General features: G+C 43.4%; 1 protein-coding gene and 1 pseudogene across 1 annotated transcript in view; one reads left to right on the top strand and one right to left on the bottom strand.

Annotated features, from left to right (window-relative positions):
• LOC110290973 (NEDD8-activating enzyme E1 catalytic subunit pseudogene) overlaps nt 1–9,516 on the bottom strand; it is a 35,144-nt pseudogene extending 25,628 nt beyond the window's left edge.
• Nucleotides 1–24,877, top strand: part of Ppm1l (protein phosphatase, Mg2+/Mn2+ dependent 1L) — a 256,402-nt gene that overhangs the window by 153,467 nt on the left and 78,058 nt on the right. The gene's annotated exons all lie outside the window — the stretch shown is intronic.

Raw genomic sequence — 24,877 nt, 5'->3', positions numbered from 1 at the left:
GGTCCTCAGTCTCGTGATCTTTGTTCTACAGCTTGTGTGGTAGACCCAATAGCTTGGCCAGTGTGTGCTACCACAATGCGCGCTGGGGCTTCCCAAAGGCACTAGCCACACATACCTATCAGGATACTAACTTGTAAACAGTGAGAGATCACAGACATGAACATCTGTTGGAAAGGACCATCTCCAGGGTCCCTCTGGAAATGCACTCAGGGAACAGACTGCAGACTTGCTACAGAGAAGGCTGCTCTTTGCCACCGTGGTGCACTGAACGTAAGGTAATTTTTAAAGCTGTGAGGATAAATGAGCTCTTTTCCATGGAGGGAGCTCAGAGTGAGAAAGAGGGCCAAAGCAAGAACCATTTAAGGAGAAGTTGTATAAAGGGCTGTAAAGAAAATCGAGATCAAAGAGCTAAGAGGAAAATCAGGACTGTAGTCCTCATAGAAGCTAATGAGGTTTTGAGAAGTCAACAGTAGAGCTCTGTTTAAGCAACTTAACAACTGTGTTTATAGCAACTTGTAAATTAGTCCCCCTGCAGGAACTTTAAATTCTGTTTTTGTGGGTGGGTTGGAGAGGCCACAATGTTTACAGGAGTTACTCTGAACCCCCTGAGATTCTGAAGGCAAATTCATGGAGCCAAGGCAATGCTGCCTGCCAGTCAATGCCCTGGAGTCCTAGGAAGAGGACTGATGCTGGGGCTAAAGGATCCCTGGTGTGCTGTGATGGGCCTTGTCACAGAGTGTCACACCCTGTCAGCAGTAGTAACCATTTGTCTCTTCAAGTCAAGAGTGGTAAAAAAGCCTGGCTAGTCTTTCAAAACATTGAACCTCTGAGGTGTGAGGCAGGGGAATAGCTTGGTGATAGAGTGCAAAAAGCCCTGGGTTTGATCCCTAACACCACCAAAAGCAAAAAAAAAAAAAAAAAAAAAAAAAACAAAAAAAACAAAAACAAAAAAACATTGTAAGTATGGCCACAACAATAAGTATTACTACAGTTTCTCAATTTAAACATGCATTCAGAGGTGAGACTTCTTATCATTGTTATGGTTTTTGTTACTTTTAAAAGTAAATTATTTTCTAAATATTTAATCCTAAGTGTGTGTATTTTTAAATAACTTCTTGACAACTGCATATGCTGTGACTTTTTACAGAGTTGTAGTTTTTGTGATTATATATTTTCAGAAAAAAATGAGAAGTGTTTATTTATTTATGTTTCTTCATGAGTTCAAGTGTCTGCAGTGGCCAGAAGTAGGCGATAGATCCCCTAGAGCTGGAGTTATAAGCACTTGTGAGCCTCCTGATGTGGGTGCTGAGAACCGAACCCCAGTCTACTGCAAGAGCAACAAGTGCTCTTTAACTGTGGAGTTATTTCTTCAACTGGAAAAGAGGTATTTTTAAATGTGGTAGTTTGTCTGCAGGCTGTAACTGGCCATTAAATTGATATCTACTGTGGCAAGTTATTTCTTTTGAAACTAAAAACAAACTTTCTCAATCTCATTCAAGAACTGAGATTTGGAAATACCGTTGTGGGAGAGTTGCTTGTCCTTGTGGCAGAACACCAGGCAGAAGCAACTTGAGAGAGGCTTTGGGGCTCTGAGCTGGGGACCCTGTCCGTCAAAGCATGGCGGGTGCAGTGGCTGTGCCCAGGGCCATAGGAACTTGCAAATCTAGAAGCAGAGACTTTCAGAAGCCAGAGCTGGGCTCTTACCATCAGAGGCCTACTAAGTGACCCATCTCTTTCCAAGCAGCATGAGCAGCTGGGGTAAGATATTCAAACGCACAAGCCGGTGTGGACGTTTTACATCAAACCATAACACTGTTCCTGTAAGTCTCCTAACACTGGCTTTTGGTATCCTATTAAAAGATTAAAGTGCACGACCGGGCAGAACAAGTTAGCCTCTATTTCCCTGTGCTGAGAGGCACTTGCTCTTCAGCTTGCTTCGTGAACAACTTGGAATGTATTGACCTTAGTACAGTGGTCCACTTCCAAAACCAATGGCTTCATCCTGCTGTCAGATTTGTACGACCACCAGTAAGAAATCTTGCTAAAAAAATAATATTGTAGAGTAGATACGGCTGTCAGAGCGATGAGACCTAGAATAGATTATGTGTCTTGGATGTAGAGCTTGAAAAATGACCAAGCTGGACCCAAAACCTTACCCACAGCCATCAAACACTGCCAAAGGCTTTGCAGAGAATTCTGTAGGCTGGCCTTACATCTGTGCATCTCTGTGGTTGCTGGACTGATCCTAAAGCCCTCTGGGACCGAGCTCTACTAGGCTGACTTGAGCTACTTGTAAGTCCTTCTCCATCCTTCTGATTGATGGAGTAGACGTTAAGTGTCCTCGGGCCCGTTTGCTAGGTCCAGCCCTCCATTTTTTTATTCCTGAATTCCTGACAAATCTTTAACATTGCTCTCTAGCGTTCACCAGACTTGTCACATGTCAGAGGACTAGCTTAGAGGTTAACTAGACCTGCATCAACTTGTGTAGAGGAATCCAGAAGACGAATGTAGAATGGACCCAAGCTCTCTAGCCATTCCTTTACTAACATGTGGAACATTGTCATTAATCCTATAGCAGAGCCAATTATTCTGCTTCCAGAGTGTGGGGGTAGGGGTAGGGGCAGTTTGTATCTTTGCAGAGAATAGAGAAGCTACTAGGAAAGACTTCCTTGGTTTATTTTATTAATCTGTGTTAAATGCAAAACAGCAGTGGGTGGGAAACCCTGAATGATGTTGCTAGTGGTGTTCAGAAGTTATCTGGAATTTTCGGTCAACGAAGACCCTTCCTTCCAGGGCCAGGCTAAAGCTGTTTCAGTGCTTCCTAATGTTATAATTCAGGCAGGTGGTTACACAGAGGATCTCAATCTGCCATTCCCGAGCACATCCGTGGCTTCATGGCTCCCTGTCTCACACAGGTCAGGAAGTAAGCCATTAGGCATATTGGAGTTGCATTTACAGAGCACTTGCCTAGACATTAACCCTGCAATGTTATCTATGTGTTCTATGAGGAAATCCTTCAGAGTTGGTACAAAATAAGTGTGTGTGTGTGTGTGTGTGTGTGTGTGTGTGCTGGGGTATGTGCACCTGTGCATGTAGAGGCACAAGAACGATGTCAGGTTTTATCACACTCTGGTTTGTTTGGGTTTTGTTTGTTTGAGGCAGGGTCTGTCACTAAACCTGAACCTCACCTGTTGAGTACACTGGTTGGCCTGTGAGTCCCTGGGACCCCCCCCCCCCCACGCCTCTACTCCACAACCACCAACCTTCAGTGTTGGGATTCCAGCCATGTGCCTCCACAGCTGGCTTAATTTTGGATGGGTTGTGGGATCTCTTGCTTGTACAGCAAGTGTTTTGCCCAATAAGCCATCTCCTCAACTCTTTTTTTTCTCCTTTTTATGTGAGACAGAGGCTTGCCATGTAGCTCAGGTTGGCCTTGAACTTATGATTCTCTTGCCTCAGCCCCCCTCCCCCCACTCCCCCAAGCTGGGATTTCAGAATTGATCTGCCTGGTTTGAACAGTGATCTTTTTCTATACCTATTTGGCCATACCTACTGATGTATGCTAAAAAGCTTCTGTATAGAGAGAGCAAAGTATTTAAAAGTATGAATAAAAATACCAAGAGGAGCCGGGCAGTGGTGGCGCACACCTTTAATCCTAGCTCTTGGGAGGCAGAGGCAGGTGGATTTCTGAGTTCAAGGCCAGCCTGGTCTACTGAGTGAGTTCCAGGATAGCCAGGGATACACAGAGAAACCCTGTCTCGAAAAACCAAAAAAAAAAAAAAAAAAAAAAAAAAACCAAGAGGAAGCTGTCGAGGGATGTTGGAGACATATTGGAGGGGCTGAAATCCCACCAGTGCCAGGACATCACTCTTGGGCGTCTTAGGCCTTCTCTTAGGTTATAAAGATCCATGCTGGGAGACATTAGTGAATACTGGTGTGTGTCACATAGAACCGATGGGAATTGTTGGTTACAGTGTGGTGGTAGTTTTATGTACAAATCTACGGAACATTCACTACACAATTATCAAGTTCGGAGCATTGCTGTCATTACTGTGGGGATGGCAATGCCCCCTGGCAAATGTCATAGAGGAAACTGATGAAAATATTCCTGTTGTCATCCGTAACTCGACATCTCCAATTTTAGTCATGACGCCTGCCTACCTAGCTCTTTGCTCTGAAATCTACTTTAAATTCTTTGGGTTTTTTGTTTGTTTGTTTTAGACATCTGCCAGTTGAGTACCGATTTAGATTCTAACTAAATGTTTCCCTCTGCAACCCCCTTGAGAAGCGCGATTCTAAGTTTAGCTACTGCTCTACCTCCATATGCTTCTTGTTCCATTTCTGAGCAACATATGTGGGTTGAAAATGTGCATGGTTAAGACAGTGGAGCTTCAGGGTCAGGCCTTCAAATAGGAAAGATAGAGACCACTGTCAATTTGAAAGTAACTTTGAAGTACATAACACCAAGTCCTTTTCTAAGAGCAACTTTAATTTATAAAAAATGAGTTGGGGGCTCTCTCATGTTGGTGCAAGGCTGTGCCTGCCATTTTGGCATGGGTGGATCAGAGGACAGTCTGGGTGGCTGGCCTCAACTTTTTCTTGTGAGACAGCCTCTAGCCGTTGCTGCAGCCTGCAAAGATTTCCTCTTTTTGCCTCCTGTCCTCTAGGCGGGCTGGGATTCCAGATGTGCACTGTTGTATCTGGTCTCATGTGGGTTCCAGTATCAGGCTTTACCCACTCGGCCACTTCCTCAGCCCAACTTGACTTTGAAAGCAATGGAAACAACTTGCTGTTCAGGCTGTCTGTATAGATCTCTGGTAGAACACTTGCCCAGCATGCAGTAAGGCCCTGAGTTCAATCCCTGCCATAACAAACAATGAGAAGCTGTTATGTGAAGCAAAACCACACACAGGGCTAACACTTCAGGTGGGGTGGGGGTGTCCCTTGGCCGTGGTGGAGGAAGACAGGGTGGGAGACAGAGCAGCCCGAGAGTAGTGCCATCTCTGTGCTTTGTTTCAAGCTAAAGTTTCTCGGGAAGAAAGTAGGCACAGAAGCTTGGCAAAGAGCTGCTGAAGTTGACAGAGAGCTAAGACTGGTGAAGGTCATTCGTCTCTGGTCTGTCACAACGTCATAGATCAGTGGCTATTACTGAGGGGCTTACAAGACAGTAAGTACTTGGTTCGGTGAAGTCAGACACACACACACACACACACACACAAACAAGTAGCTTAGTGGGACAGGTTTGGTCTTGCATTCCACTGTTGCTTAAAGGTATTATAAGTATTAAAGGAATCCTAGTCAAGTAGCTTTATAAATAGCCTGCTCTGTCTGGTTGGATGGATGGATGTACCTAGAATTAAGTTTCTGTGTAACATGTCAGGGAAAGTGTTTCTACTTTTAGAAATTACTGGCCTTCCTAGACTTCTCATTTTGGCTTTAATTACCTTGAATATAACAAATCAATAAACAGGAGGGGAAGTTATCCCTGGGTGACTAAACAGACAACATACATCTTCTTCTCCCTTCGTCTGCTTTAGACACGGGAGGATTCTTCCAGCCTCATCTAGAGCTTATGTGCTCTTACCTTAAAGACCATTCCCTATGTGCTCTTACATTAAAGACCATTCCCTATGTGCTCTTACATTAAAGACCATTCCCATAACCTTCGTGATTTTTTTTTTCTGTGTCGAAAGCTATTAAACACAAAAAGGCAGGTGGAGAGGGACCCTCAAACACATACGCACTGACAGCAGGCTACAGAAGACTGCCTGAAAAATGATATTATTTCTCAGTGAGGCCAATAGAAGACCCAGTAATATAGGGGTAGCAAGCCGCAGCGGACCCTAGAACATTCCTCATGACAGCGCATCCCGACAGGTAATGGCCTGAAATATGAAGTAGACATCACCTCACCTTTGCTCTGTGGGTTCTTTGTTTATGATAAGATTCCAGATAGATTTCAAACCAAAACAATCAGACCGAATCCATTACACCTTGAATATTTGGAGCATCTGGGAAATGTTGAATTTGTCTCCTTTTACCTGCTTATGGCCATCTTTTCTCTGTAAGTCTGGCTCAGCCGTCTCCCCTCTGTCACCTTCTGCTTGTATTAGCATGGCACTCGCAATCATTTGGTGATTTAAACTAATCCCAGAGTAACTCGTGGGAAGCCAATACCTGTGCAGCACTTTAGAAAATGCAGCCTGCAGGAACCTTCTCAGAATTTTGTGCTCTAATCTGTATGGAAATTTATATCATAAAGCATCATGGCCAATATGAGTTCAGAGTAGGGTCAGGAATATCTAAGGTTTGGAAAATAGAACAATATGAAAAGTTTTAAAAACATGTTTTCTAATATAATAGAAAAATAAATGTCTCTTTCCTTCTGCATCTTCATTTTGTATAAAAATATTCACAACAAATATAGAATTAAATAGGGGATATTCTTATTACCTAAAAATTATTTTGGAAGGCTAGGTATGTAGCTCAGGTGGCAGAGGGCTTGTTTAGCATGCATGAAGCTCTGGGTTCAGTCTCCAGCAGGACATAAACCCAGTGTGGTAGTATATACTTACAACATCAACATTCAGGAGATGAAGGCAAAGGGAGTTCAAGGCTGCCCTGAGCTACATGGCAAGTTCAAATCCAGCCTAGGATAGGTGAGACTTCCTTGGAAAGTGATGTTTCAGTGAACCATTAATAACCACTGCCAATTTGAGTCTAACAATGTGGGTTATTTAACTGATCTAATTACTAATAAAACTATGTGTTTTGCAGAAAATTTTAATCCAGAAAATAGAAATAGTTCAGTGGGGACAAAGTTGGTAGTGATAAAAAAATTGGCATAGAGGAAAATGGCTTGAGGTAATCGCATCGGACTTCAGAGTGCTGCACTCATATCGTTTTGACTTGGAAATCCATCCAAATGACAGGAGACCACGTTTAGTGTTTAGAACAGGGAGTAAAACACTCACATGGTTAATGAAGAACTTGCAGTATCTCGGACTAGGATGATGGCTTTGAATTCCTCTATTTGCCTGAGTGCCAATCATACCATCAATACTGTTGGTTGAGGTAGATCTCACTAAACACCACATGAAGAGTCTGATTGAGCCAGTTTCTTTTAGGATCTGAACTCTGTCGCAGCAAAAGTTTTCTAAGCAAACCTTGTTCTTTTCTCTATCTGATCTCATTGTATGTCCACCAATGTGTTTATATAAAGAGAAATAGGGGGATGTGTTCAATGGAGGTGTAGTCAGGTATGGGGGAAGGGGATGTCTCAGCATATCCATGCCAAAGCATCCCTTCCCCCGGAGGGACCAGTTACATGACAGTGTAATATAGAATAGAGTTTATTCAGGGCATGGGGAGGGGAGTTAAGAGGGTAGTAGAGGCAGAGAGAGAGAGAGAGAGAGAGAGAGAGAGAGAGAGAGAGAGAGAGAGAGAGAGAGAGAGAATAGAGAAGTAGAGGCCGGCCATGAGCACATGGAGAGAGAGGGGGAAGGAATGGGGAGAGATGGGGGAAGGGAAGAGCAAGGGAGCAAGAGACCCAGAGAGCAAGAAAGGAACAAGAGAGCCACAGTTACCTGGCAAGCAGCCCCTTTTATACTGGGTCAGGCTTACCTGGCTGTTGCCAGGTAACTGTGGAGTGGAGCATACCTGGCTGTTGCCAGGTAACTGGGGTGGAGTAAACAGAATGCTAACATCCCCATACCCGTACCCTTCTGTTTCTTCTTCATTTGAGTTCCTAAATGAGATGCTTAAGAGCTGCTCTCTCTCTCTCTCTCTCTCTCTCTCTCTCTCTCTCTCTTACACACACACACACACACACACACACAATACATGATTAAACTGTGTCCATTTGAGTAGCATTGCCTTAAAGCAGTGGTTGTCAGCCTGAGGATTATGACCCCTCGGGATGTCAAACAACCTTTTCAGGGGTCAAACGACCTTCCTTTCACAGGGGATTTCCTAAGACCTTCTGCATATCAGATATTTACATTACAGTTTATAACAATGGCAAATTGCAGTTATGAAAGAGCAATGAAAATAATTTTACGATTAGGACTCAGCACAACATGAAGATCTGACTTAAAGAGTCACAGCATTAGGAAGGTTGAGAACCTTAAAGATAAAAATATACACACATCTTCCCCGACATTACCCAGTGGTGTCACAGGTCTGCTTGTCCTTGGCCTGCTGCTCATTGGAAGAAGACCTTACATGTACTGTATTGCTTGTTGAACAAAAGCTTAGCTTTAAGATACTTTTTTCTTACAGTGTTGAAATATATCCTGTTAGAAAGAGAATACAGATCATGAGGTGGGCATGGTGGGCTCATGGGTGGCTAAGGTAGGAGGTGTCCCATGAAATCCTGTCTCAAAAAGGCGGGGAGGGGTCATGCACTTGCCCTTGCCCCGTTTTGCAGTGGAAAGGTAGCAAGTAGCTACTCTAAATTGCTCTGCGCTTAGCACTTGTCTTTTTTGTTGTTGTTGCTCAGGCTAAATCAACTTTAAAGCCTTTCTTGCTCATGAAAACCTAATATCATTCATTATCAGAGTCTCCCACCACCAAACTTCCGCTATGACACCTGTCAGTGGGTGACATAAGTGAATTGTGGGAATTTAGGGAGAAGGCCACTATCAGTTATTGTAACTTCCGATTCTTTGACAAGGCCAAAATGGCAGTGTACTTTGTGAAGGTGGGCAGCTTCCCAAAGTGCCTGCCCCATAGTCCTCATCCCAGAAGGTGTATCACACAGTACCAGACTCAAGTAGAATGTTCTAGAGCCAACCAGTGCATCCATTTGTGGCTATCTTTCTCAGAAATCTACAGTTCTCTGACAAATAAGGGCCAAGACTCCAAACTCTAAAGTACCGGCCTCTTTCTTTCTCATCCCAGGATTTCACCTCCTCAAAGTGCCTCTGCCTTTAAAACGGAGTTTAACAGTGGGAGCTAAATGAGAAAAGCCCGAGATCAAAACCCTGTTTGCCTTCTCTGCTCAAAAGAACTTGGATTTATGGGTGCACCGAAAGATTCCCTATCCTTCAAGGCTGGACTTCGCGCTGCCATGAGACAGCTGAACTCACCAGATGCACTTATGCATTTGATTTCCATACCTTGCTACATTAAATTCTCTGTCATCTGTATTGTCTTCCAAAAGCTATCATGACATGTTCTGCAGTTTAAGGATTTAGGATTTTATGTATCCTGCCAGATAGACTTCACGCATACATACACAAATGTTTACTTTTCCTTACCTAAATCTCTATGTGTGTGTGTGTGTTCACACACACACACACACACACACACACACACACACACACAGAGTAGGAGGATGTGGTCAGAGTCTCTCTCACAAAATGCTGGTTCTAAAGACTGTGCCCAGACTTTTCTCATATGCTAGAAACTTACTATTGCATGGTCCAGTTTCAGCATGAAAATGTGCACATCAAGCCCCCTGCGGCAGCCCGACCACACCTGAGAGACATAGACTGTGATCATATTGTCTTGCATCTTTATTCCTCTTTCCAGCCTTATCTTGCTTAGTCTGTATCTGAAATCTATGAAGCACTATTTTCTTCTTCCAGTGTTGCTAGACACAGAAAATTGGGTTCGATCTCACTAAGCAAAGTTTATTGAAGTTCCTGATGTTTAGACAGTCCATGTTCTTCACTGTAGTATGTGTCTAAGAATGTCAAAAAACAAAGGCAACAAAAACCGATTGCTATTTGATCTTTCCTCCTGCGTAATTGTGGTAGAGCCTGCAGATATGCCATTCATTGATTCCAGCCATACTGACTGGGCAATCAGCAGACTAAACATGAGGATGACTGAGTCAGAGATGGGATGAGGAAGAACTGGAGGTTTTATTTTGATTTTTAAAGGTCTTTAGGGGTGTGTGTGTGTGTGTGTGTGTGTGCGTGTGGCTGGCTGTCTATGTGACTTTCATTGCAATCTTCAAAGTCTAGGGGTTTTTAAAAAGCCTTTTTTTTTTAAACTTCCAATTTTAGTGTCTTCTCTTTTACTTATAGCTAGGTAAATTTTTAAATTTTTATGTGTAAGCATGATTTGCCTGGGTGTATGTCAGTGCACTGTGTGTGTGCAGTATCCAGAGAAGTTTAAAGAGGGTATCAGATCCTCTGGGATTGGATTTACAGACAGCTTTGAGCCACTGTGTGGGTGCTGGGGAACAAACCAGTATCCTTTACAAGAGCAGCAAGTACTCTCAACCACTGTGCCATCCCTCGTGCCCCAAGTTTAATATTAATTTTAAGTTATCTCTGATCTTATCTACAGAGATAATAAAGCATTTCAGCTATTTTCATAAATTTAACAAATCTCATTTCCCTTTTATTTAAATTGTCTGGTTTTAAATATCACTGGTTTGTAAATCATAATACATTCAGATCTAATAAATAACAACAACAATCATGTTTAAACTTATGCTTTAAATAACATAAAATGCCAGAAGTGAGTAGATTACTGAATGGGAAATTGCTTTTTAAAAATGTTTGTCATATTTCAAAACTTTTTGAGCATCTAGGACATAAAAATACAAATCCATTTAAGGAAAGCAGTTGGTGTTTCTGTTAATTAAGAATTGTCATGACCAGGCAGTTTAGTCAGTTCTAGTGTTAGAGCTGCAAAGACCCAGAGCATGGCGAAGCACTGTCAGAGAAAGTTATCAAATACCACATAATTCAGAGCTATTTCTGCATATACAGAAGCTATTCATGACCAGAGATTTCCATGTGACATCAGGTAGAGTCTTAGCTACCTAGATGGTTCTCATACAACCTGTTTTATTGTGTCTTCTCAGTCTTCTATGACTTAAGTCTGTGGATTTACATTTTTCCACATTACAAAGTTCTGCTGTCTTAGGGTTTTTATTGCTGCAATGAAACATCATGACCAAAAATCAAGCTGGGGAGGGAAGGGTTTGTTTGGCTGACACTGCTATATCACTATTCCTCACTGAAGGAAGTCAGGACAGGAAGTCAAAGAGGACAGGAACCTGGAGGTAGGAGGTGCTACAGAGGCCATGGAGGAGTGCTGTTTACTGAATTGCTCCTTGTGGCTTGCTCAGCCTGCTTTCTTATAGAACCCAGGACCACCAGCCCAGGGACGGTACCACCCGCAGTGATCTGGGCCCTCCCACATCAATCAGTCATTAAGAAAAGCCAGACAGCTAGACCTTATGAAGGTATTTCCTCAACTGAGGCTCCTACCTTTCATTCGACTCTAGCTTGGGTCAATTTGACATAGAATTAATCCGAACACGTGACTAATCACAAACCCTTCATTACCCATTGAGCTTTAACTTCTGGGGCCTAGCTTATATCATTGAGTTCCCTCTAGGCCTAAAGGCTTTTGGAGGTAGGTGAGCTCTTACACTCCTCCATATCCCCTGGGCTGTACAACCTCAACATTTACAATGATGTAAGTAAACTTGGTCATGTTCGTGATTCCCACAGCAGTGCAATCTAAAGGATTTATGTATTTTTGGAATCGACAGCAAGCAGAATTATGTAATAGTATTTTTAGAACTATCCATATGTCAGGCACTGTGCAAGACAAATGCAATTTTAGCCTTAAAAGACAGGAGTCCTCAGAAGTTAAAGGCCCCAGAAGTTAAAGCTCAATGGGTAATGAAGGGTTTGTGAGTAGTCAGGTGTTCGGGTTAGTTCTATGTCAAATTAACCAAGCTAGAGTCGAGTGAAAGGTAGGAGCCTCAGTTGAGGAAATACCTTCATAAGGTCTAGCTGTCTGGCTTTTCTTAATGACTGATTGATGTGGGAGGGCTCAGCTCACTGTAGGTGGTACCTCATAGAGCATCTGATAAAGCGAGGTTGGACGCAGCTCACCAGTGAGATTTGGGGTTATGTCCTTGGCTGCCTAACTATTGGGCTTGGGTTTTGGTGCCTAAACTCCTAACTGTACTCAGTTTCTTCTCTTCTAGATCGATATTAATGCCATTCAAGGATTGCCGTAGAATTAACTTAGAGATGGTTGGTAGCAAGTTCAGGAGAGTTGGTGGTCTATTACACTCAGCCTGTTGGAGTCTGGGATGATGCTTGGTTTGTTAAGATCACTCACTGCTCTTGCAGAGGATCAGGTTTGGTTCTTAACACTCATACAGCAGCTCCCTCCATCACCCCTCGTCTGGCCTCCATGGGCACTGGCACTGGGTGTGCATGGTGCTCAAATTAAGATACAAGCAGAAGACCCCCCCCACACACATTAAAATAAAATTTATTCATTCATTCATTAAAAAGTAATCATACACAGGAAAGAAAAAGTTCACCTAAAAGCCATTTATTCATTCTGTGCCCACTGGATGCTTATTTTATAACTGAAGGTACTGTGCCTTCCAAGATTTCATGGACACATGAAATAACACTTGGTGGTGAGAGTGTGGCAGTTCCCTCAAAGTCAGCTGGGAAACTGACTCACAGTACAGAGGCCATTAGGATGGGTCTTTCCTGCTTACTTCCATTGAAGATAGTTTCTGGATGTTTTATTCTAAACAACCTTTCTTAAAGTCGTATTGTATTTTGTGATTTGGGGTGGGGGGGCGGTGATTCAGAAGCTGTTCTAGTGAAGGGGTCTGGGTCTGGAAGTTCTAGATCATTCAAGAGGACTTAGAAAATGTGCCTGCCCTGAGTTTAGCGAGTTTTAGGTTATTAGGCAGTCAATGCGGTTGGGTTCTTAAATGGGCTCACACTAGTGATGCTTTGGAAATGGCCTTCCTCCTTCCCTACTGCTTCCACATCACCTCAGGTTGGAGAATACAGAGACAGTGCTAGAAAGCTAAGTGGTAAAGCAGTCAACTGGGAAAATGGCCGTTTCTCCTTCAGTCACCTCTCACTTTTAAATGCATGTGAGGCTGGCCACAAACTCAGGAACGTGGGACAGGATGGCATCTGATGACACCTTAGGGTGTCCACAGAGTCCTTTCTATCAAAATCCATGGAAGTGCATTGAGACGCCAAGTAGGAAGTCCTCTGAGTAGTTCCCTCCTGACATCTTCACACAGAGATCGCAGATGGAACATACCACCTGGCTGGCCTGTGTGCCCACCACCCATGACGAGAGCTACTGTGCAGAAGGGGCCCGAGGTTATCTGCAAGTGTCCTAGTGAAAGTCTCCATTTCCAGCTTGCATTTTGTTTGTTTCTTACCCACTGGAATGATGAAAGACGTTTATTTTAGGAGGACTCTCGTTCTTCAGAACCCGCACTTTGTTCCTACAGAGCTTGGCTGTAGGCTGTGAGGGAAACCAAGGAAAAACTATTTGAAGCCTGAAAATTTTGTAGACATCAAGTAATGTAATATTCTGGGGCGGTTCAGGATCAGTGTGGGTAATGTTACATTTGATAAGGACATTAGAACTTTTAGATGTTCTGGATCTCTTTCTGATGTGAAAAATCTCAGGATGGAAAGGGAGTCTGGCCCAGAAAGGAGGTCATTCCTGTTTGAAGGCTCTAGATCAGGGCGAAGAAAGTGGAGCCAACCAAATCTATCCTGATAATGATGGGACAACTTTCAGATGTGGAAGTCACCCTAAACCTCCCGTATTTTGTTAGGAAGACATATAATAGAGCTTACGTAAACTGGCATGCTACAGAAACGCAGTGTCCTCAGGTTAGGTGGTATTTGGCCAACATGCTATTGTAAGGCCCGCTCGAGTTTCTGACATATATGCCTTCAGCTAAATGCTACACACAGCAACTCATGCCAGGTGTGTTCTAACAGGGTAGGTAATGTTGCCATGAGTTAACAGGTCAGCTGTGAGATTTTTGCAAAGTGAGCCTAAAATATGAACTTAGATGACTTATATGGGTGATAGGAAATATGTCACATTTAGACTTCCTTTTATATCTCTTGTTCTGTCAGCTTTTTCCTGGCTTAAAGCCTCGTTGAGGAAGGGCTGTGGCTTCAGATTACCTAGCTGAGCAAGAAATGTGCAAAGTGACTGTTTGCTCCTGTTTGCTTCCGTTCCCTTTCATAGCAGACTGCATCTGTGCAAACAGCTCGATGTGCAGGAAGGAGAAAAATCAAGAAGCCATCCCTGGTCATTGAGATCTGCTCTTAACAATTCCAAGTATGAAAACCACATGCTATTTTCAAATGAGAAGCAGTCATGGCCATTTTTTTGCAGTGGCTGCTCTGCAGGTCTGATTTACCAGGCTTACTGAGAACCATCACTTAAAAGCACTACATTTGCATGTGTTAAGACTGAACTCTGAATTCCAGTTGCACTCACACTGCGGGTGGGTGTTGGAAATGGGGATCCTGAAGTTTTCGAGTGATGGAGTGATTCACTGGAGGCTGGCATACTGCTCTAAATTGGTCCTTAACAGTAACGTTTGTAACCTTAAATTTCCATGCTGGCTGTAATGCATTTAGGAAATGATTCTTTGCATGCACGTATTACTGCAAAAATAATCTGCCGTGACTGGAAGCAGAGTACCAAGTCCTTAACTTCATCATCTCAGGAAGTCCTCAGATCTGTGCCTTAATGAGATAAAAATGATGCTACCCTGTTTTTAGAGGACCCTGAGGTTTAGTTACACCAGCCAACTTCTGTAGTAACCTCAAATGTAATTATCAGTGAAAGAGAAGCAGGCACTTGAGAGGAGGAAATGACTTACACAGAGGTGTCTGCTCCTGGGTTGAACAGTTGTTTCTGGGAAGAGAAGACAGAACCCACTCAGACCGTCCACTGCCCTTTTCTGGGGAGGGGAGGGGGCTTAGAAACACATGTCCTGTATCAAGGACCTCTGAGACAAGGCCTTGACTGAGAGTCTCCTCCACTGTCATATCTGGTCCTATTCTTTCATGCATCCTTGTTTCTTTTCTCTGCAGATGCATAACTCACACAGACACCCCCCCCCCCCCCGCTAGGGGTGTGAGAGGTAGGTCCAGTCAAGGAACTGCCACCAGATGTCATTCTGACCTTAAATGGGGTCACCATGATAGCAGTCTCTTGAGCCCTCCCCCCCACCCCCAACTTGCACAGCTTATTACAGATTTAGGGCCTGGGTTGCTGGAGGGAGTTCCTTAAGGTGGCAAAGCACTTATGCTTGTTTTCATTTCAGATATAATCCAAGGAGCTTGGTATAGCCCTATAAATAATCATAGATGCTCCCAGGATGCCTCATAGCACATAGTATGTCTGCAAATGAACTGAGAAATCAAGAACCATTAGGTATTCTACCTAAGGTCAGCGGTGTGCAAATAGACACTCTGACTGACAAGGGGACCAGGGACTTTTTGCTGTATCTCTGCTTTTGCCCGAAGCTCTGTGTACAAGGAACGTCCCATGACTGAAAGCAAAGATAAGAGCCCCTAGCCTGGCTACTTTAATACAGCAAGTTGGCAGAGACCCCTAATCAAAGCTGGGCTGTGTTATCTCTTCTAACCAGAAGCGCTCTCAAGGAAGTAATGTTGGGGAAGCAAAGGAATTTCTAGTTGTGCCTTTGAAGTTGTATGGTCTGCTGTGGCTGGTGTTAAGTCATGCTTTGAGGGGTTTAAAAGCAGGGAACAGTCATAGAGTGAGAATGTAAAGCAACTGTTTGTGTAGCTGTGTTCAAGGCCTAAATTTAGCTTCTGTAAGATATTTGTTAACCTCCCTTCTGTAAGGTACCCTCCATCTGCTGCCTGCTACCCCCCCCCCTTTGCCACCAGCCTCCCTTCGTGGCTGTCTGACGCCCTTCTTTACATTGTAACTGTGGCTATGGTCCAATGCCAATGACTCTGCATGGTAAATTAGAGACAAACCTTTTGGCAGTGAAACCCTTAGAAGCTATATGATTTGTTTTTTATGCCAAAAAATATTTTGGGGTTTGTGGCATCTGTTATTTCTATCATGTATATGTTAGTGATTAGCATGGCTTTAAGAAAAGCTATTTGCCTGTCTCCCCCTATAGCCAGTCAAATGAAACCAGTCATTGATGGTCAGTTTTAATTGGGGATTATGTGAATTTATTATGCTAATTTCCTTTTTGTAGGTTACCATGGGGATCAGGGTTTAGGGCTCACAGACAAGGAGCAGTAGTGTAAGCGGAGTGAGTGTCAGGTACGCACTAGATAGTAGTACCCAGTGAGTGCGTATGGAATGAATTAAACAGGAGGATGGAGTGGCTTTTGTGAGGATCCAGCTCATGACCTGCTCTGCAGTCACATGACAGTAGAGGTCATCTAATCCATGTCCTCTCTGAGGACAGCAAATGAACTACATCCCTGACCCAGACAATCCTTTAAAAGAGAGATTCAGGGCCAAGGAGATGGCTGACCTGGTAAAGGTGCTGTCTGCCTAACCTCACAACCCGAGGCCCGACCCTGGAGCCCACATGGAGGAAGGGCTCTACATATGCATGCTCACATACACTATGTAAATAGTATAAACTAGCAATTTAGAGCATTAGAAGTGGCACAGATTGCAGTTAGATAGATGATCAGGGCTCCAGGGCCAGAGACGCACTTCCGGTTTGTATGACTTTGGTTGTGTTACTTGCTTTTTATCCTCTGTGGTAGGACTATGGGTGTAGCCAGGCTCACTACTATTCTGCCCGACACCCTTCTTCACTTCAGACAACAGATCACTTACTCTCCTGACCAAAGGACTGGTGCGCTGGCATCTCACCATCTCACCCCGTTGGGTAGAGCTTAGTTCAGGAGGTGTGACTAGATGAAGCAGGGCCAACTAGAGACTTTCCGTGGTGTTCCTTCAGATCAAACCTGACTGGTGTTGAGGACCTGAATCTGACTCTGAGAGGCTGGTCCTCATCGTCTTCTCCCGTTGTTGAAAAGGAAAGACATCTAAAGGACAGTGACGCTGTGTTTTGATGATTGTGGCCTTTCCAAGATGGGAACTTAATCCCCAACATAGCAGTCCTAGGGCCTTTAGGGGGTGATGAAGTCTTGAGGGCAGAGCCCTCACAAATGGGGTTAGTGAACTTTAAAGAGCTGAAGGCAAATAGCTAGGCCTCTTTTGTCCCTCTGTCATGGTTGCCTTGTGTGGATACCTACATAGCACCATAAGAGACAAGGCTTGGTCTTGGAGCTTTCTTCTTCTGGAACTATAGGGAAGTGAATTTCTCTTTATATGTTACTTTGTCCTGACTAATTTTATGTCAACTGGTCCCAAGCTAGAGTCCTATGAAAGGAGGGAGCCTCCCTTGAGAAAAATGCCTCCATAAGATCCACTTATAGGGCATTTTCTTAATTAGTGATCATGTGGAGGGTCCAGCCCACTGTGGGTAGTGCCATCCCTGGAATAGTGGTTCAGGGTTCTATAAGAAAGCAGATTGAGCAAGCTGTGGGGAGCAAGTCAGTAAGCGGCACCCCTCCATGGCCTCTGCATCAGCTCCTGCCTCCGGGTTCCTGTCCTGGCTTCCTTTGATTATTAACCGTGATGTAGAACTGTAAGCTTTCTTTCCCAACTTGCTTTTGATCGTGGTATTCATCACAGCAGTAATAACCCTAACTAAGAGACTTTCTAAGGCATTTTGTTATAGCAGCAGGGACAAACTACAACGGCAGCTCTAAGCCAAGATGCAAGGCAGATGGAGTCAGAGTTTCTCACTTCAGTCCATCCCAACACAGACCTAACTACTATTCTTAATGGGGTTTTCATTGTTTTTAACCCCAAATCCCCATTTAGGTTAAGGCAGTTTGTCGGGTTAAATGAGTTAGTTATTAAAAATAGTTTCTGCTGATCCAGAGCAAATAGAACTCATGGCTTCTCATCTAAGAGGGTCTTTATTTTTGTTTCCTGACATCTAATCAGAATATATTCAGTAGACTAAGTTTTTCCCCAGACTAAGTATTCATCTCCAGGATGAAAACTCAGGCAATCTCCATAAGATTAAGCAATATTCTTCACTGTAATAAAGTTAAATTGCAAATCTACCAAGGTTCATGAGGTAATCAAAACTTGAGACATGAAGTGAGATACCCTGCCTTCCCTTCCCCAATGAAATAAGTCCTTTGCCAGTTGAAATCCACTGTAAGTTTCTCCTTGATAGCCAGGGTCTGGTCTGCCAGAGCCTGTGCTGAAAAAGTAAAGAGAAGAGAGAGGTTTTCAGAGGGGAAACCAGGGAAGGGGATAACATTTGAAATGTAAAGAAAGAAAATATCTAATTTTTAAAGAGAGAGAGAGAGAGAGAGAGAGAGATTGAATATGCCAAACTTTCAAAAGGAGAAGAAAGGAGGAGGAGGAAGAAGAGGAGGAGGAGGAGGAGGGGCGTGGCGTGGCAATGCTTTCTTTCTTCTGTGCTTCTGCTGTAGCTTCATGTCCTTAGTGCCTTTCATCACAGTGGAGCATGCGGTGAGAGCGCCTCTTATGCCTGCCTTCTTTGACTTGTAAGCAGAGCACTTTGCTCATCCCATGGATTGTTGGCTGTTAGTACCACAGAGACTCTGTGATGAGGTCTAGGCTGTCCCCTTGAGCAGCTTCTATGAGGCATCCAAACAGCTCCTTCCCTCTGGTGGCCTGCCTCTACCCACAGGACATCCTGTGGTCCTTGGCCAGACAATTCTGGGTGGGCAGGCCAGCTCACCAGTCACCTCTCCTCCAGCTCTCCTTCCGTTCTTGTTCTCTGGGCTTTTCTAAGGACAGACTCACACGTTCTTCCAGTGCAGGGCTTAGGATAGGCCTCTGTCCTTTTGAAGACCCCCTCTCCTATCTTGCCTGTATCTCTCACTCCCTTCTCCTGGATACCTGGGCAAAGAGATTATCCACAGCACACTGTGCGTCCAGGAATTCTTCCTCCTGCACTCTCCCTTCATTACCATATGTTTGGCTTTTTGGCTGTGGTCAGGGCTTTTTACAGTCACATAGAGAATTGCCAAAATTTTTAGTTTTCAGATTTGCATTGGCTCTGGAACTTCAAGTTAGCATTTCATGACTGTATCCTGCTACCTCAGTTGAACTGCCAACATAACAGATCTTTGACGAAGCACTCTGTAGAGCACTCTAGAAACCTCAGGGACTTAGGTCCCTCTGTTCTAGAGAGAGCAAGGCTAGGACACAAGGACCCCATTAGAAAGAACAGAACATGAAAATGCCACTGCAGTTCACAGAGCAGAGATTGTAAGAGCTGGATGGAGGCTTACCCAGGTGCCTTGGCTCTGCATCTAGTTAATATATTTTTTATTACTTAGTAAACCCAAATTATTAATGTTCAGCTTCTGATCTGTACTTTTCTCCTAACTAAATATGTAAATGGCGATAATTAAGACAGTAAGTACAATTATTTGAAATGAAAGAAATGAGAGTTATCCCGGAGCAAGATCTGTACAGAGACAATTATGTCTGCACTCTTAAAGTTTCTACAGTTGTGGAACTGCGCCACCTGCACAAACTGATTTACCATCCTATACCCAAAGAAATACTTTTCTTTACTCAAGAGTTGAGGACTTGACCGAAGGTGGGAAAAGTGGTGAAGGGAAAGCAAGCTCCATGTGTCACCTGGAGTCTAGGGGTATTGTTCCTCTATGTAGTCCAATAAGCAGTTATCTGTTGCACACCTGTTTTTACGTAAACACCATTGCAGCTACTAGACTAAGTCTGTGGGGATGAATGTGAGAAACAGCTTGATCCGACGCATGCCCAGTTCAAAGCTGTGCTAAGAAGGAAGTAAAAGAACAGGACGGGAGGACAGTGCTTTTTAAAGGCATTTTTGGTAGAAGAGTTGTGATATGTTGATCCCACCATTTGTTTGCAGTTCACACACATCCCTAACTGGATGGTACTAGTTTATATGTAAATGAAATATCTCTGACACAGGGATTTTTCAGACAAGCCCAAACTTCCCAAACCTTTCCTCCTTGAATTGGTATCTGACTCTCTCCTTAAGTGCAGCTCAGAATCTCTTTACAAGCTCTATGTTGGAAAACATGTCTGGTGATAAATTTCCAAATGCTGTTCTGGAAGTGGTCACCTCTGCCCTGTTAGAGCTTTCTGTTGTCACATCTCAAGAGCTCTTGAAGGGGAGTTATTTTGTTGTTGTTGTTGTTGGGGGTGGGTGGGTGTTTTGTTTGTTTTCTTTTACTCTCTGCTCAGTTCTTTTGTTCAATTTCAAACCATGAGACACCAAAGGAAGGAAGATATGAGTGCAGTGGTCTGAATAAGAATGGCCCCCACAGGCTCATACATTTGAATGTTTAGGTTCCAGAGAATGACGCTATTTGAAAGGACTAGAAGAATTAGGGGGTGTGGCCTTGTTGGAGGAAGTGAGGCAGTAAGGGTGATCTTAAGGTTTCAAAAGCCCTGCCAAGCTAAATGTCTCTCTTGGTGGTTCTCAGCAGGTGCTCCAGCACCACACTGTGCACTCTGCTCGTCACTGTGATGACAATTACTAAACCTCTGAAACTGTAAGCAAGCCCCAATCGGATGCTTTTTTTTTTTTTTTTTCTTTTTTTATAAGAGATGCTTTGGTCATGACTACTACAAGAGCAAAAACCTTTCCGGCTAAGATAGTAGACACATTGTCAGAATTTGCTTAGAATGTTTTCCCTAACGAATTATCCAAGGTGTTTTCCAGAAAGCAAGAAAATGAATCTTGTTGAAAGAGTGTTGTTATAAATATGAAATAACAGGTAGGCTGCACTGGGACAGGTTGGAAAAAGTATATTTCCATTCGACAAGGAGTGCTTGCTCTGTACCTGTTCAGCCATGATTTTTAGGTTTATTGTGATAAAAATGTTTCCTGGATTCTGCATGACACAAAAGCCAGGCTGTCCCCCACCAGGAGTCAGTGTCTTTTCACGCCTTCCTTTCCTTAACGACAAGGTAAAGGTGCTGGGCGTCTCATTGATTTCTCAAGTATTTCTCAAGTATAATGAAGGAATAAACGAAATGTTATTATACAATTAAGGCTTTTATAAATCATAAAGACTCTTATATTTGATACATGATTTTTTGTCATTTGCTTTTGAGTGTTGATATTTATGAGTAATCTTCGTCTGTTAAACTATTCTCCCTCAATACAGTGTGTCTAGATCCAGACTCATATGTTACAGGTATATCTGGCTAGTTTGTGTGTCTGTGTGTGTGTGTGTCCCCTCGAGCATGCACGCATGTGTATTTACATATGTAGATTTACTTTGTGGTGGTGAGATTTGAACCCAGGACCTTGAACATTCTAGCCAGGCATTTTACCACCGAGCTACATCCCCAACCTAAGGTTAGATGAAAGCTTTATGATGGGACTCACTAGCACAGACATTCCAGGCTGCGTTTGTATTAGGAAAACTCATCTCTTAGAGCAGGAGCCATCTAGGTTGAGTTTCTGCTCTGCCATTCACCACTGGATAATTTTTGGGAAATTAATTATTTTGTTCTCCATCTCCTCCTCTGTGAGATAGTGTGAACACAGCAGAGCTCAATACCGCTTGCTGAATGACATGGTAAGCCTCTAAGTGCTGGTTCTCTTCACTTTGAAAGCAGACACAATGGAACCTAGAGTTTATTTTAGCAGGTTGTTTTCTTTATGGAAGAAACTCAGCTTCTGTTTAGCTTCTGCTGCAGTTGTGAAAGCACATCACATCTGTCCGCACTGATTCTAATAAGCCATATTTTAAAGTGTTTTAATGTTTGCAGAGACTGGGGATAGCTGGTCTCTGATAGAAATAATGCAGGAGACTTTATTTTGTTTGTGCTATTTGAAAAGCTATAACCTGAGGAGATCATTCTTGATATGTATGTTGGACTTAGTTCTATTTGATCCTAGAAATGTTTTCAAATGGCTAACAGGATAAGGTCCGACAGAAAGCAAGGCAGTGGAGTGCAGTTGAGGCGGAGGGAACAGGAACAGGTCTGTGTGTCCAGATGTCTGACAGTGATGGAGATGGCCCCGGTTGAAAGCCCCGCAGAGCGGGGAGGAGAGCTGGAGCTGCTACTTCCTCGGCTGCCACCATTCCTCACTCGGTGCTCTGTGTTGGTGGCACCATCTCCTCTGTGTTTGGAGGACTGAGAGGTCCGGTGCTTGGTTGGAAATGAGCCACAGCTGACCAGTTTTTACATCGTGCAGATACTCAGTGGATGGTCTTCCTGTCGCCTGGACAGCTTCTCCTGCCTTGGAAGCCCCTGCTATGTATCACAGCTGCAGGCCTTTGCTTCTTGCCTGCAATGTCGTTTAACTTTCTCTGAATGGTCCCAAGCCAGGAATGGCAGGAAAAAGACTGCAGACGATCTATATACAAAAGAATTTGCAGCATGACTTTTTTGTTTATGATTTGTAAATGGCCTAATTTCTTTTAGTAAGTGTGCCTCTTGAGGAATGTGTTTAAAGGAAGCTTATGCTATTATGGATCCTTCAACCTAATCGTGTAATTACCATATGCCATCAATCCTGTTCCTACAGGGTCCGTCCTTTTTCCCTTTTAAAGCTGGAGTGCAATAAGAGCAAATGTTTTCTCCTTCAGCACATTATTCACATGAAATGTGTGTTGACAAGTTAAGGATATGAAGAATGAGAAATCTAGATGATCATTTCTTAAAGTGGAAACCATTAATTTCCATTCTTAAGGAATGCCCCTGCTATTCTGGTATAAAGCTTGTTGCACTGTTCGTTTTTAGTCTGCCACTTTTTGTGTGGTAGGTTTTTTTTTGTGTGTGTGTTTGTTTGTTTGTTTGCCTGCCCTCTTCTTCCCTGTGCCAGAGACTTTTTAAGGTAGTTTTTCTGCTGTGTCCAAAGCCAAAATATTGGTACAGGGGAGGTTAACGCTTAAGTGGCTAATAAAGGAGATTACGTGTTCAGTCCTTTGCCCATTTCTTCTTCTCTGGGAGAAAAGCATGGTGCGGCCGATTGTTCTTTTCTTGCTGCCAACATCATGTTATTAGAAATATAATTTCCAGTGGTTGTAGAAATCCTAAGGCCACAAAAACTTAGAGGAGAAAGCAAAATTACCATGTCATTCCTCTACCCTGGAAAGATCTGATCTTGGTGGCTCTGCCCAACGCCGTGCGTCCTCCCACTGTTCAGTGTGCTGTAGATATTTCCTGTCAGTAAAACATCACCTGCATCCTCCCTTATTAGTGGCTGGTGATGTGTTCCCTGCCATATGGATGCATGTAAATAGGGACAGAATTAAAATGGAGTTACCTTGAGTCAAAAGCCTCAATGCCCTGACCCCACCCCCACCCCCCCGCTCCGGAGGGCAAGTCAAAGCTGTATAGCCCCAGCACCAGAAGATCTGTATTTTGTCCTCCAAATGAGGAAGCTCCCAGGACCACACAGAGACTTGAAGAGCCCTGCAAAGGGAATGCATGGCCTCTTTGTTTTCCCACAGTCCATCTCTCTGTCTAGGTGTCTGAGGAAATCCTTAGGGGAGCACTCTTAGCTCTTCTTATTGCTCAAATGGAATACGAGAATTGATAGAGAAATTCTGTTTCCATTAGAGCCAAAGAGCAGATCGTCTGCAGGGACTGCTCGACCCCTTTTAATGATAACAACCCCTATGACGTTTATATCGGCCATCAGCTCCTCCACTCTTTCTGCAGGATGGAGTTGAGATTCTGGTTCGTGTGGACTCTCCACTCTTATTTTCATCTTCTGTGAAGAGTGGGGTGACCACAACAGCCAGGGTAAACTTTCAAGAGGGTAGTCACTGAGAGAGACAGGTGTGTATCTGTGTGGTATATATCTGTGTGGTGTGTGTGTGTGTGTGTGTGTGTGTGTGTGTGTGTGTGTTTACAAACGAGAACACTCTCGCCTGCCTCCTTTGGTTTGGTTTGGTGTAATTTAAGAAGTAGCCATCCATGAGTGGTGAGGGCAGGAATGCCCCATCGCTGCAGAGAAAAGGCAGCACATGGCTAAATACTCAGTGAGCCCTGAAAACATAGAGGATTCAGCTGATTTGTCCTGGGGCACAAAGCTGTGCATGTCAGGAGCCTTAGAAGAAAATGAACCTCAGTGATGGGGTCCGAAGTACATCAAATCAAAGCTCATTGAGTCAGCCAGGCCATTTACTCCTCTGTGTTTAACTGCTGACTGCTCCACTGTTAGACCCATGTGTCAAATCTGCTCCTAAAGAGTGCGTCTCCCTTTCCTTGAAAGGGACTTGGGTTTTGTACTGTGAAAAACAACAGGGAAACATTGTGACAGTTCTAAAGCTGGTCCAGGCAGCTGTTGTGCCCCTGGCTGCCATTGGTCTCCAGCCTGCTTCCCATGTTGGTCAGGCCCTGCAGAACAAACCCACAGGAAACTTGGCATTGAGAAGAATCACCTGACACAAATCTATGGCTTTGAAATGAGTCTAATATGAGTGCTTTTCTCTCTGTTTGGGTTCCCCTAAGTTTCCATCTTCTATATTACAGTCAACAATGTTATGTGTGTGGGGGGGGGCATTTTAATTGAATTTTTGCCATTATTTTAGTGGTCCAAAATTCATTAAACCTTAGGTATCAGGCTAATAACACATTGAAAAGTTTAGCATTGTTTTTTTCAGATGTTCAGTGTTCCTTTATATCCCCATGGGTGTGTTCTGAACTGTGCTTCAGTATCCATAGACTCATTTAACATAGTGGATTGTGCGAGTTATTTAATGGTCTTATAATAACAAAACACAAAATATGAAGCATTAAAAATAATTAAGGTTCGTGTTTCCCAAGTGGACTTAATAAATAACAAGATTATGACACTATGTTTCCTTTTTAAGGAAAACTTAATTGATTTGTCACTTTTATGTCATTATTTTAATTTCTCTCTTAAATTTTTTAAAATCATTTCACATAGGTGGCTCCTTCCCTGTATGTATTTCTAGCTATGCAACATTTGATAGCTGTGCGTGTGTGTGTGTGTGTGTGTGTGTGTGCGCGCGTGTGTGTGTGTGTGTGTGTGTGTGTGTGTGCGTGAGTGTATGTT

The sequence above is a fragment of the Mus caroli genome, unplaced genomic scaffold, assembly GCF_978045245.1.
Source record: "Mus caroli unplaced genomic scaffold, Mus_caroli_1 scaffold_3, whole genome shotgun sequence".
In the NCBI taxonomy this organism is placed as follows: Eukaryota; Metazoa; Chordata; class Mammalia; order Rodentia; family Muridae; genus Mus; species Mus caroli.
The sequence above is the reverse complement of the archived record's forward strand: the minus strand, read 5'-3'. Positions and strand labels throughout refer to the sequence as shown.